This window comes from Apaloderma vittatum, unplaced genomic scaffold, assembly GCF_000703405.1.
Source record: "Apaloderma vittatum isolate BGI_N311 unplaced genomic scaffold, ASM70340v1 scaffold5173, whole genome shotgun sequence".
Lineage (NCBI taxonomy): Eukaryota > Metazoa > Chordata > Aves > Trogoniformes > Trogonidae > Apaloderma > Apaloderma vittatum.
The window spans coordinates 27,861-43,244 of NW_009708489.1; positions in this window are offsets into that span (position 1 = coordinate 27,861).

Below are 15,384 nucleotides of genomic sequence, written 5' to 3' on the forward strand. Positions count from 1 at the left end.
TTCCTTCCTCCCTTGCAAACCAGTGTCACATACACAAATTTTAGATAGCTGTAACTCCTTCATGTTGCTTCCTCAGTCTGCTCACAGTTTACAGCAGTGTTCCTCAGGAGGTGGATGAGAATGCCATGCAACTGCGCAAGTGGCATCAATTCACCGCAGCCATCTCTTCTGAGATCTGGTACATGGGAAGGGTGTGTTCTCATCACTGCATCTGATAAAAAACAAAGGACATCAGTCCACAGACAACTCTCCTACAATTTATCTACAGTGATTTTACCTTCACTCCAAAAATGAGAGAGCAGGTGCTGATTTATCAGCTGTAAGGCTGTTTGCCACCCTAAAGAGCCAACTGCAGAGAGGTACCAAACCAGATGCTTAATAGACAAGCAAAACATTAGTAGGGATAACCAGCACTGTGGCTAATGCAAAAGTTATTAAGATCTCTTACTAAATACATATGCTGCTATAGCAAGACAAAGAATAAAGCCTGGGATTTCACTGTAGTGGAGTCTCTGACACACATCATCTGTGAACCTGGACCTGCCTCAGATGTTCTCCAAGAGATTACGGGACCACGCGACTACATTTGGCTTCACTTTACAGATGAGAAACAAGCTGCAGGGCAAGTGGGGAACGGAGTTCAAGGAAAGCCTGGTCCATTGGGTAAGGGGAAAGCACCTTAAACTACATACCAACAAAAGGGCAAGACCAAGAAAATGAAGTTCTGATCCAGTTACAAAAGCTCAGAACAGGGAGTGGCTACATGAGACTTTAAAAACTAGCAACAGATCCAGAATCCAAAGCTAATCTTAAAATGAGTCGTAAAGGAAACAAATGAAATTCCTAACATAGTAACAGGTCAGAAAGGTTGTGTAAACACAGAGCTCTCCAAACATAATACAGTAAATTACCTGATTAATGCTGTCCTGGATAGTCAGGATAGTTTTCTTGTAGCACAGTGTCTGTGCTACAAGAAAACCATGGTGCAAACTAGCCAGAGCCAAAACATCAAGTCATGTAATCAGTGCAGGAGGACCAAAACACCTTCTTCAAACATCTCTGATGGAGGCGTCTGCCTGTTGAATTAGCTGTTGTGCTTCAACTTATTATTTTTGATGACAGTCTTTGATCTTGATCCAAACTAATAAGGCCTAAATCAATGGTAAGGATAGATTTGGCATTGATTATTACTGTATATTCTCTCAAATTGTCCTTTTGCATACAGGTAATTCCCTTGGCTATCTCCTGCTAGAGCTTCAATACTTGAGTATTTAACTAAGTATTTTTATGCACATGTCATCACCGGCATTTGATACAAGCTAAAGGAATACAAAACAGCTTCTTCACCCTGGGGTGTATTAGAAGGGGAGTAGCTAGAAGGTCAAGAGAGGTCTTCCTGCCCCTCTACTCTGCCCTGGTGAGGCCACATCTGCAATATTGTGTCCAGATCTGGGCCCCTCAGCTCAAGAGGGACAGGGAACTGCTTGAGTCCAGCGCAGAGCCACAAAGATGATGAAGGGAGTGGAACATCTCCCTTATGAGGAAAGGCTGAAGGAGCTGGGTCTCTTTAGCTTGGAGAAGAGGAGGCTGAGGGGTGACCTCATCATTGTTTACAAATATGTCAAAGGGGAGTGTCAGGAGGACGGAGCCAGGCTCTTTTCAGTGGCATCCGATGACAGGACAAGGGGCAATGGGTTCAAGCTGGAAAACAGAAGGTTCCACAAAAATATCCGCAAACACTGTTTCACGCCCTGGCACAGGCTGCACAAGGAGGTTGTGGAGTCTCCTCCTTTGGAGACATTCAAAACCCGCCTGGACGCGTTCCTGTGTGACCTGCTCTGGGTGATCCTGTTCTAGCAGCGGGGCTGCACTAGATGATCTTCTGAGGGCCCTTCCAACCCCTAACATTCTGTGATTCTATATTGCCCAGAGACATCAGAAAACAGACTCCCTTTAGCAGCAAGCCGCTGCGTAATATTCCACTCAGAAAAGTGCATTGAATTTGGGCTGTTTTCACAAGATCAGGTCCTCAACTGCAGGCCTTGTAGCAGACAAGGTTTCCAAGCAGATCATTTGTGGAGACCAAATCTATTGATGTAATAAACCAATGTGTCTACATGTACCTTAATGGAGTGCCAGAAGTTCAAAAAAGCTGGAACCTGACAGGCTTTTTGGCATAATAAAGACTTCTGCAGTTTTGCAGCTGCCTCTCTAATTGTCTGCCTCTCCAAGTCTTCCCTGGCCTGAAAGGGGATACTAGATTTTGAAAGAGAAGCGAAGCTCACAGTGATCAGGATGACAGCTGGGTCCACCTGCTGGCCTAACTACTGGAAACTTCAAAAATGTAAAGGAGTGTGTGGTATTTATGGACATTCCTGCCCATGACAGGGAGGATGGATTAAATGATCTCTAAGGTCCCTTCCAGGTTAGGCTATTCTATGATTCTATGATTCTATAATTGTTTTCTGTCTGTTTCACTTCTAAACCAGAAAAAAAAAAGCAGCAAAAAACCCCAAGCCTGTTGGAAGTGAAAGGCTTCTACATTATCAGGAGGAATTACTGTTGTCCACCTTCTTACTAATATAAAAGTCATCTAGGTCAATTGACTTTTCATAGAGAAAATCGTGACCAAAAGCAAAATTAATTTGCTTTTTGATACAGAAAAAGTGCTCTGCAGGATGAACATAAACATTCCTGCAAGCTCCAGAGAATTGCAGCAGTGCATTTCACCTCCAGGTCACTGGTTCAAATTCCATTGGGGGTAGGGACTGAAAAGTTTTTAATGTCTAATGGTTGTCCAATGTTCCATGTGAAATGAGTTCTGTGGTTGTGCCTTCATTTCAAGTAACACTTCTGCATGTCTTAGCAGTGAGGCCAAGGACCGGGCAATTGTAGTGAACAGCAAATCCTCACACTTCCCAAGAGTTTCCTTTCCATAAAGAAAAGTCTGCTCTTGAGCTGGCTGTAATACAGTTGTTCAGTAACAAAGCAAAATATTTCACAGCGTTGGGGCTTATCAGCTCATTGTTTTTCACCTCAATTAAATTTGCTTTAAGTGAATGTTAAAGGCAGCATTTATAATCGAACAGCATCCCTTAAAAGCCAAGACCTGATTTCAGTGGCAAACAGGTTATTCCCCTCTAAAAGTTTCACCTTTTTTCTTATTTGCAGATACTTGCATATCCCTAAAAAATACAGAAAGTCTCAAAGCCTAGGAGACTGCAATTCTAGAGCACTTCCAGATGCACCAGACGAAACACACTGCACTGGGAAAGGTCAGCTGTGGGCAGATGGAAATAAGCAATAAGCCATTTTTCCTTTATGTAGTCACACACCACCAATAACACTGCCCAGAGGCCTCATTCTGTACCTGATATGCATATTAAGTTACTTTTACTCCTGTGAGATAACACATTGTGTTTTAAAGGCAGAAAGCTACTTGAGATTTTCCAAACTAGAAAATTGTTAAGGCCAGAACTTGTAATATTTTGTCTTAGGGAGAAGACTACTGCTCTTCACAAAGGCTTCTTTAGAGACCTTCACAAAAGCACAGCACTAATGAAAGCATTGCAGCCTAACACCAAGAACATCCATGATGAACGCAGTGCCCTGGAGGAAGTGAAGACACTGGAGAGGGAGTGCAGAGGCTGCTTTGGGGCCTCCCAAATCCAAGCTGCAGATACATACATGGTCCTCAATGAACCAAGAACAGCCCTGAGGCTGTTCTGACCATCATCTCCTACAAAGTGCATCATTTCAGGATAGCTCCAGCCATACTACTTCTCCTAATGTATGCACACAACATGAAAGAGGAGAAGAATCATAGAATGTGTTGGGTTGGAAAGGACCTTTAAAGGTCATCTAGTCGAAAAGCTCCCTGTAATAAACAGGGACATCTTTACATCAGGTTGCTCAGAGCCCTATAAAGCTTGACCTTGAATGTCTCCAGGGATAGCACCTCCACTACTTCTCCGGGCACTGTTCCAATGAGAAGAGAAAGGCAATACTGCACTTTGGCTGCAATGAGTACAGGAAGCAAAAACTGAACTCATGTGTTTTCCAGAACTTGCCATAGTGCTATATAAAACAAACAGCAGATGGGGAAAAGGTTCTTGTCCCAGCTACTCACTCATAATAATTTAAAGCACTTGATTTGGGGGCACTAACCTGTACACACAAAACACGTCTATTCTTATTATTCACTATAAACATGTCATCAGCATGGAAATATGCTCTGCAAGGCTAGTACTGAAATTTTAAACAGCCCATTAAATAGAAGCAGTAAATACTCCAAAGTGCTGTAGATCCTGGTCAGTTAAAAAGCACTGGTCAGGCTGAAGAAATACTTGCTTCCATCCAAAACCCCTTCATGCAATCCATGTTAACTATGCACTGCAAGAAATCGAGGGGAAAAACAATCAGGTAAATCCATAGATGGGCAGCAAATACACTAGCACTTCAATAAGCACGGGCTTCTAATGTAAACATCAAGAGAGCATGGAAATCATGTTCCATGAAAAGACAAGAGAGGGATGAAACAGGCAGCAGATACCTATGAGCACATATCCTTGTTCAGAACAAAGGTATCCAAGTCAATTGAAGGAGTCAAAAATACTAAGCAGAAGGCTCCACTGGCGGTAACTGGTGATTTTGCATTGGAACATAGGACTATGTACCAGGCAGAAACAAAGACAAGCCAGTGAGATAGTGGGAAAAGGGGAAGAATGCCTAACATACATAAAAGCATCATCAGATGATCCTTAATAAAGAGTCACAAAGAGAGCAAGAGCTTTTGGCTGCCAGGAGGGCTCAATGCAGCACTACAAAACTCTACATTCTTTGTCCCACCATCCATTTTCCATCTGAATGGATATAAACCCATAAAACCTTGAGGAGCAAGAACATTGCTCATGTCTCAGAGGTATTGTGCTTCAAATAGGGGCAAAACAGAACCGCAAACCTGCTGGGAATGAAAACAGTGCAGTTGATCCCTCCCACACGTATCCACAGAGCAAACAAGAGCATCTGACTACCAGCTCTGTATTTCTGTGAGCTGATGGACCTCCAGACAGAGCAGCCACACAAAGTCCCGTAAAAAACAGAGACTGGAGTCTTCAGCTAGGTCATGTCTGTGCCCTGCATTATGCCAAATGCTTCAGACTTTTGTTTAGCTTCAAGTGACTCCCTTTGAGTCACTTGAGCAGCAGGCTTAAGTTCCAGCCTATAAGAATGACCTCAAGCTACATAACCAAGACTCTCCATACTATTTCAACTGGACTTAGGCACACCTTTGTTTTTACGAGATTGAGATGTGCGGTGAATCTGCCACAAAAATGAGTAGATTTTTCATTTCAGGTTTGCCTATCCGATATAAAAAGCTTCTCTAAGGATTTAGTATCTAGTTCATAAGAATATTTTTGCTAACAAGAATACATTAACATGTAATGCAGCTGCCTCTGCGTCACACAGTCCATGGACCAGTGGAGGCACTGGGACAGGATGAGGACCAGTATCTTACCACCACAGAGGAAATATCTGAATTAATTTTTGTAGGGCTAAAATTCTGGAGTGCCTGATGGTAATTTACATTGTGCACAAGGACAGAAACTACATGCTTCTTTCTTTACCACAGACCATAAAACCTTATTTACTCCTTCAATTGTGTTAGCCAATATGAAACAAAGTAATTTTTAATAAAGTGTGCCATGGCAGAGAAAAATTGATACAATCACAGAGCTGGTATAATAAGATTTAATTCTGCTTCAGATGTGCTAGTTTTAATAAAAAAAGGATTGAGCAAATCTAAAATAAAGTACACTGAAAGGTCACGCTCGTTGCTTGTACAGTTATGTTAACTCTTCCACAGACACTTTTATAGACTGTATTTAGGAGACCTTTTGATTTTCAGAAGAGGCATAAAACACATTTGAAATTTTTCCACTATTTGCAGCAGTATTTCTTCAACAAGTGTCATTTCTCAGTACTTCAATACAGATTTCTTTAACTAGCATTTATAAAAAATGATGAGTTATTTATGGGGTAGTTTTGTTAAATTAGTGAAATTGTAATTCCCAATGGAATGTTAAAATCAACCAGAAAAGGAATTTTTAAGGAAATTATGATTCCCATTTGTGTACCAGTGATGCTCATGACTTTTTAACTCATTAATCATTCCGCCAGTATGTCATTTATTCAATAGGAAGCAAATCAATTGCTTATTTTTATATCTAGCTAAGGACCTGATACTTGTGAGCTCAGAACAGACATGAATTGGAAAGATCTGTAAACACTAAATCTTTTTACAAGGTTCTTATTAATACTATAGCAGCACCCAGAGACCCTAGCCAAGATCATAGTCCACTTCACTCAGTGCTACCATAAGAGATAAATATCCATCCTAGCCATAAAGGAAACACACTGCGTAACCAGACCTTAGCAGAGGAGAGAAAGAGGAAGGAAGGAGCTTGCAGTGGTCACAGAGGAGAGCTAGAAACGCACAGCAGTGCCCCAGTTCACAGTCCTGCACTGCTGTTCAAAGGACCATGCTGATGCTGTCCAACCTTGCCTGGGCACAAAGACCATATAAATACCACAGAAACAACCAGGGACCTTGGAAGCACTCCAACAAATAGCAATTACACTGATTCCAGTGTTAATGCATTTCTGGCCATTGCCATGACTGCACCTCTGTTGCACGTAAACATGGATGTTCTTTGTTGTTTCTGTGTGGTTGTAGCCAACTTAGCTCTCCATGAGACCTCACACTTGGAAAAGGAACTATCAGTTCTACATCAGTCTTGAGAAAATAACTAGAAAACAAGCTTAATTCTCTACAGCCACCACCAGAGAAATTGTGCTGAATTTGATCAAAGGAACTTTTAGAAAGAACAGAAAATCCCCTGTTAGTATCCATCTGTATCCATACTTTGAGGGAACCTAGGTACAAGTCCTCATTTCTGAACAATGAGCATATGCAGAGTACCCTGGACTGTGTCATCATATTTAAAAGTAAAATTAAGTCTTGGGGTCACTGTTGAGTTCTGCTCAATGCTCTCAATCAGTTAAGAGTAGCTCCAGAGGCAGGTGAGTGCATGCAACCACCACCAGGATAATACAGCAGCAGGATAATACAGACCTGCTACAGCAGCCAAGGACTTCCTCAACGGGTTTTGTGTTTTAAGAATCGCTGTAATTCCAAAACACTGGTTTTATTTCGTTCCGATGAAACTAACAAGAAAAAAATTGCCAGTCATTACTTAAAGAGAAGTAGAGGTGATATCTGCTTTTGAACTGAACCAGAAACCTGACTGCCCCATAACTAGGAAGGTAAGCAGTTATTGTTTGAAATTAGTCACAGCTTTGTGCTGTGGGCTACAATAATTCAATTTCTATGGGTGGGTTGGCAGAAGAGATTCTGTAAAACATGCATATCAAAGATCCACACAAGCATAAACATTAGCTTCTTTGCATAGTCTGAGTTATATGAATATGCAAAACAAAAGCATCCTAGGAACACATGTGAAGTCCCTTGACAAATTCTGCTTAATTTTATCAATGTTTCTGCTTTTGACAGCAAAAAAATCGTGGAGGTGGAGTACAAAATCCTGTGTCCAATAAACACAAATGAACAGATCCATTAGAAAAGCAATGCTTGCAATACAGAAGAACTGTTTAGCTTTGGAAGCTTTCTGAAATACAGTCAAGGAACAAGTCCAGATCCTGGCAAAGGGCAGTAGACATTGCAGAGAAGGAGCAGGGAGTGGCTTCTGCAAGAAGCTGCTAGAAGCTTCTCGAGTCTGATCAGTCAATGCCAGCCGGCTCCAAAGAGGGACCTGCCACTGGCCAAGGCTGAGCCCCTCAGTAAAAACAGGAGAGGAACGCCTCTGTGAAAACATATTTAAGAACGGGGAAAAAGAACTGCACCACAACAGGTGGCACAGAGATGGAGGAGTGAGAACATGTAGACACACCAAGGTCAGTGAAGAAGGACGGGGGGAGGATGAGCTCCAGGCGCCAGAGCAGCGAGTCCCCCGGGTCGTGGTGAGGACCATGGTGAAGTGGGTTGTCCCCCTGCAGCCCATGGGTGAGGTGTAGATGTCCACTGTGGGCCAGAAGACCCCATGTCGTGTGGGTGGATGCCTGAAGGGGGCTGTAGCCCCTGGGAGGTCTGTACTGGAGCAGGTCACCGCCGGAACCTGTAGCCTGTGGAAGAATGAATGCCCACGCCAGCAGGTTGGCTGGTGGGACTTTGTGACGCTGCAGGGGATTGCCCCTTGTGAGGTGTCTCACGTTGGGCAGTTTGTGATGAATTGCCCTTTGTGAGACAACTCACGTCAGAGAAGAGAGAGTGAAGCTTGTCTCCCGTGCTAGGGAACCCACAATGGCGCTAGGGAAGTCTGCAAAGTCCTCCTCTGGAGGAAGAAGAAGTGGTGGAACCAACGTCAGATGAACTGACCGTAAACCCCATTCCTGTCCCCCTATGCCACTCAGGGGGAGGAGGTGGAGAAATCGGGATTGGTGTTGAACCTGGGAAGAAGGGAGGGATGGGGGGAAAGTTTTTTTCTTTTAAGATTTGGGTTTTTTTCATTTCTCACTACTATCTCCGATTTGTTCTTTTAATAAATCTAACTAATTACCCCAAAATCGAATCTGTTTTGCCTGGGACAGTAAATGAAAGTGATCTCCCTGTCCTTATCTCAATCCTTGAGCCCTTTGAAATATTTTGTCCCACTGTTTAGCGGAGAAGGGGAGTGAGAGAGCAGCTGTGTGGGCACCTCGCTGCCGGCCAGGGTCAAACCACGACACCACAATAGAGGGATCGTAGACAAGATAACTTCTCATTTTTCAGCCAGTCTGACAGAAGATTGGATGGGCATGAGGACCTGTGTAAGCAAACTCTTACACTTCAGGTTTATTTAGAAACTTCTAAAATTGAGTGTCTGTGAGTCAGCATTTTAAGAAAATCCTATCGGCATCCAAGAAACAAATAGACTAACATTCTTGTGTTTCTGATTCTGCCTCAGGTTCACTACAAAGTAAGCTGCAGCTCAATAAACTTTGATGGTTTTTCATGTTATAAAAACAAACAAAAAATTAATTTATTCACTTTTTACCTCATACTTCCCAAATCAATAATTGCACCTATTGATCAATGACACAAATTCAAAACGTTAATTTACATTGAGCACCGTAACCTAATAAGAAGACAACAACTGAATTTGGCGAAATCGATTTTGCTTGTGTTTCTAACAGAAAATCTCAGACCCATAGAATAAAAGGATGCAGTGCAAGGAGTAGTTAATTATCAATAAGTATCACAAAAAGCTAAAATTAAATTTCTTTTTGAATATGGAAGGAAAATGTTGAGTCTCCAGGACTGATGTTTAAGCAAAAGAAATTTTGTGTGCCTTTTCCACATGCACATTCAAGCAAAGCAAATAATGGAACTGGGAATTTCAACATGTTCTAAAATTAAGTAAAATTATTTCAGACCTAGCTACAAAAGCTACGAAGTAATGCTGAAACATTTTGTTTTGAAAGGGCAGTCTGTCTTTAATTAAAATTTCAGGAACATAATTTTAATAGTTAGTCACTGAAGCAAAATCTTGTGGCACGAGTGATGCTTTTTGTGGTGCAGAGACCTCCCTGCAAGCAGCAGCAATGCACACGAATATAGCCAGCAGAGCTCTTACCCGCTGGCTCAGACTTGCTCACAGTACTACACCAAGTGCCACATCAGCTAATAACTTAGCTTAAACTTTGATAGAGAGCTTTTAAGTTGAACACAATGTGATTTTTGGACAGGAAGACCTACCCAAATCACCTCTCGTGTGGTAACTATCCAGCCAGCCAAGAACTTTGCAGTTGTTTGGTAGGGACTGGCAAATCCTGAGGAGACAGCTGGACTACAGCCCCAGAGAAACATCTAAGCTACTGAAGAGAGCACCTCAGCACTGTCATACCACCGGCCTCGTCCACTTACAAAGGGAGTAGTGCCGTCCTCAAATTTCCTCCTTTCAGATCCACCACCACCACCTGAGTTCTGAAAAGGTAAAAGTACAAGAGCACTGCAGACAGGAAAAGCAAGAGAGGAGAAAAGCCTAGCGTTGCCTCCATCCTGAGGCACATGTGCAACTCCAGTGCCTTCAGTGGCAACTTCAATCACTCAACAAATTACAGTGGCTTTACTTTAAATTTTGGTTTACTACCAACAAAACCAGATTTAGCTATCAATTGATCTAGTTAATTATATATTTGCCCAGCCCAGCTCTCAGCCTGGCACAGGCAATTCTTCAAGATTCAACCTTTTCCCTCTGTATGTCAAATGTCAGAAGAGGGGCCTGCTGTGACAGCAGCGTTTATATAATAACTCGGAATTGTGCCAAAAACATCCAATCTGTTAATTTGGACAGGTTTCCAAAGAGTCTTCTCATGAAAATATCCATGATGTCAACTGACCCAGCAGGATTTGAAATAAGGCCTAGAAGCAAAGGCTTCCTTTCAACAAATAGTCCTTACAGGGACTTGGCCACCCTTCTATCCAAATACCAACCAATATTTAAAGCAGGTACTACCTTGCAACTTTTCATCTCTTCTCAATTTTCCAGCCTCATAAGCACAGTTCAGCATGCAGCACAGCTAGGTATCAGGCTCCAGGACTAGTCCAACTCGGTGTCTGGCAAGGTCACACAGACTCCGCATAGAAGAGCAACAAGTGTCACCAAGGAGGGTTTGTAAACCCCAGCCAGGGCAGAAGGGAAGACCAGACAAGCAACAGCCTCCTTTGTGTCAGGGTATACAGCAGCAAATGAAAATATGAAACCACGTATTTGAAATCCTACTGGCCACTCAATGTTTCCAAGCCCATGAACAGCCTTGCTCAGCTCCAGGAACAGGCAACAATGTCACCTCAAGACAGAGAAGGCAGCCACCATCCCAGAGGCCTTCTCCTGCCAGAGCAGAAACTAGGCAGGCACAAGGCACAGCTTGAGCTTTTCTTACTGGAACTGTCTGAAGGAGAGGGGAGATGGTGTAGAGTAAGCAGGAACACACATGTGTGCTCACACCAAAGCCAGGTTAAAATGTCCATGCAGCATCAGGGCTCCTGAAGCAGAGATGCTGTCCTGCACTTTCATCCAGGTTACACCACACTCAGCCGAAACAAACTTTTAAGTCAAACACAAACACCCAGAAAACATAGCTGGAAATATCTAACTGTTCAGTGGCACCACCTAAATCATGTAATCAGTGCCTACTTTGATACTGCTGAATCAAAGTTACTAATACATTTATCAGTGCGCTGAGTTAGGTCCCCAGTTAGTTGATACTAATGTATTCAACCAGGAAAGCATTTGTTTACAAAAGGCATCTCAATGCCTAACAAGCAGCTATTCTTTCCAAAAGATGACAAAAGCACTTCACTCATGATACCTATTCAGGTATTTTGACTAAATAAAAGCTAAGACTTGGTATCAGTGAAGAACTGAAAATGAACTTCTATTTTTTTCTATGCTGTTGTCATGTCTCCTACCATAGAATATGAGTTTATTTAACAGAGCATTAGTCAATGAAAAAATATTTCAGGCAGAAAACCAAGACTAATTAGTAAACTTGTCAACATTTTACCCATACATACATAAAGGAAACCATTATCAACACATATAAATATTCATAGAAAGTTTATGGTTTATCAGTATTGCTATTCATTATATTGCTGATTTCACTGTAAGATGATATTTTATAGCCAGTTCTTCCAGATGAATGACGATTAGAAATTTGTAACAGCAAATTTCTTCAAGAGTCCTAAACTGCACTGAGTTACAACTTGAACAAAATGCTGCATTATATTTATTTAAAAGAAAGGATGGACTGCTGGCAGCATGGATATATCCTTGGAATTTTGTAAAAGTTCCATGAAATTCGTAACTACAGTTAGGTAGTTACGAAATTCATAACTACAGCAGCTGTGCAAACTCCACAGCCACTCAAGTAGCTCTGCAGACAGGATCACTGTTCCTGTTACAAGTTCTGACTGAACAGAGCATCTTCCCCAGAAGAGCTGGCAGGTGCTGCTTCCAAATACATCTTGGAAACAGTAGACTTTAGTGCTGGCAGACTACCTCAGACAATACGTAAGAATTAGAAAGTAGCTATGGGCTCATGCTCAACCTAGCACTAAGCAAAGCTAGCTGGAAGAACCACAGCTCTTGTAGTGAACCCAACAATTGTTTTGGGCTGCTGCTGAGGACAAGGTAAGGTGATCCACATCTCTACTCCCTGATACTTCTTCCTGGCCTAGTTGCCTATACCTGATAAAGAGTGAGGTCTATCAAAGGTCACTGTGAAGCAGACAGAATTGCTACCAGCCAATGCCAGGATGCACTAGTCTTCTGGAGCCCCTTACTGCCTCTCTCTTTTTTCTAGGGGTTCATCTTGAGAAAAAAGTGGAAATCTGAGCATTCATTTAGAGCTTGCAGCTCCCCAAGTAGACTATCTAGCATGTCTACTAGTGATCAACAGCTGCAATAACAAAATTCCTGGTCCCTACCATTGTGTGTCTCCTAGACTTAAGCTCCGAAGTATTTTGTTTTAGTAACACATCAAAGGAATGGAGTAACAGAAAAACAGTAATGTACTTTAATAAAGGATCAACATACACTGTACCATACTGTACTGAGTGACAACACAGGCAAGGCTGTTACAAAAAGACAGGCACTATTAGTCTTTTATTTTACATTACAAGAATTTAGAAAGTTTTAAAAGCTGATGGGGAAAAGCCACACACATCCTCCTCACATTCAGGTACCACAGCCTGAATATTATGAGAGGTATAAGAGCAATAAAAACACAATTTTGAACAGTATCCAAGCACACAGGCCCATCTGTACCAGAAGTATAATTACCAGAAGACATCAAGTTCATATTAATTTTTATTCTCATATATGTACAATTTCAGAAACAAATTTCAACTTGAAAAAGTTCAGAAGTCATCTTTCAGCAACACAACGTAGACATATCTTTGAGGCAGAAAACATTACTCCTATTAAGGCTCTTTTGAAAGGATGGGTATCATGCAATATGCAAACTAAGTTCAACTTTAACTCTTTCAGAAAAAGAACATATCAAACATTGTAACTGTGGCCCAACAAAGCATTACATACATGCTTGAAGCTAAGTACAAGGACTAGATAAACTTAAGTAAAATATAACAACTGTCAACCTATCTTAACCAGATGAGAACTACGGGCAGTGATCAACCCTTTCCAACATTTTAAGTGCCAATGGCTGCACCAACCATGTCATTTTACATTCACATAAGCTGCTGCTGATGGTAAGATTCCATTTGCTTTTTCAGCCTGTAAGGCCAACATTTTTTAGCTTTGGCGTTAATTTGTGATCACTGAAAGTACATAATTCCTCCACTGAACTCATGGAAGAGGTATGCACAGAGTGCCTGCATCACAGCAGTGCGCTGCAGGAGCTGCATAACCCAAATTATTTCCATCAGGCATTTAGAAAGATTCTGATTAATTTCCATATAACGTACACCTTGCTTATTATCTCAAAGATTGAAAGCTGGATTTCTTTTTAAACCATAACCAGCATCAGCACTAAATCAAACAAGCAATGCTAATCTAGAAGAAAAAATTATTTATTAATATTTTTGTATAGTAATGCTGCTTGTGCAATCAGTACCTAAAGATGGTCTAGTATTACCAGCAGGGAGAAAGATTATTTCCTTCTCTATGTCATTATGATAAATTGAAATTAAATGTAATTAAGACAGTCAGCTGTGTGACTTTTTTACTGCTATCAATAACATAACTGAAAAATACACGGACTGATAATTTGAAACTGATGAACGTGAGAAAAGAAAAAAACCACAATTGTTGTGACCTCTCCCAGGATGTTATGTGCATTGCCTGATGTGTGAAAGGTGCTGGGTGACTACTCTTTGTTTCTTCAAGCCTAATGCTGGCACAATCAAATTTTAGTTGTATACTCAAAAGAAAACAAATTCTTTTCAAAATTCTGTATCATGCAATTTTTTGGCTACTATCAAGTTGCCTAAAGGCTCACACTCTGATGTTGTGTATCACATTACATTCAGTGCTTACAAATTTCTTACAAATAGTATTCCACACCTAAGAAAACAGTAATTACAAGTAGGAAAATTGCCTTTTTTCAGTCCATCTAATTTTGGATCACAGCAGCATATTGTTGAGATACTTACCGCTAGGCATATACTGCATGTATGTCTGCAATTAAAAGAACGAAAAAGGAGAAGAAATATCTATTTTCCTTTGATCTTGACCAGAAGCTGTTAGAAATTTTCTTTAGTTATCACTGTGGGCCATGATAGACAGGAAGACTCAGTATGCTGAAGGACTTGTATATAGTATACAAATGCTCTCAAGGACTTCCGTTGAACAGCACAGTCAGTGTAACTAGGAACTACAGTCTTTAAGAGATAACAGATAGTTTGTGTAACTAGGAACTACAGACTTTAAGAGATAACAGATAGTTTCGAGAAGCATCTATCATTCTTCAGAGAAGCTGTCTGATCAAGAGGATAATATCTGGAAGAACAATTGCACGATCTTTTGCTATACAGCTAGTATATCATGTCATTGAAGGAGGAGCAAAGTGAGCATTAACTCAAGTGCTAACTCAAACCAAGAAATCTGCATAAAAGAATAAGTTGAGATACTACCATTTTAAGACATTTCATACACTTCGCAATAGAGAAAAGCTGGATACACGAAAACATGTTAAGTCAAACAAAACTAATCTACAATAAACAAAACCAGAATACACTTGTTTCAAGACTTAAAACATTAAAATATTCACCCAATGCTAAATAGGAGCAATGGAATACAGTCTAGACCTAGCCATTAATTCAATAAAAATTCATTTGGCTCTTCAGCCTTTATTTCCCTCCTCTTTTTACTTGTTTTTATAATTTCAGGCCATAAACTTACTGAGTGGCATGGGAACGAAAAAGCAAATGTAAATAAAGTATCTTCCTCTCTCTATTAATAGCAATGCTCCAGGGATTTGTGGATATATATGTATGTAGCTGCACAACCTTTTTCCAGCTTTTAATTACATGGGATGTCTTTCTCCCAAGGATAAAGTAGGATGTCAACTACTCCAATACCAAAAATACTATTTGAAAACACTTTCATCTCTTCTGGGCTGCATACTCGTTTAAAAGCATGCATTGACACCCATCACTAACCTTCTGTCTGAAAGTTGTGCCCGATCATTACTAGATGTAGCTTTCCACTCATCAGGTGAATACCCTTTTTTGCACTGCAAGTCTGATAAATAAAAGCCCAGTGAAATAATTAACAACTTAGTCCCTAAACAAAAGCTTCATTC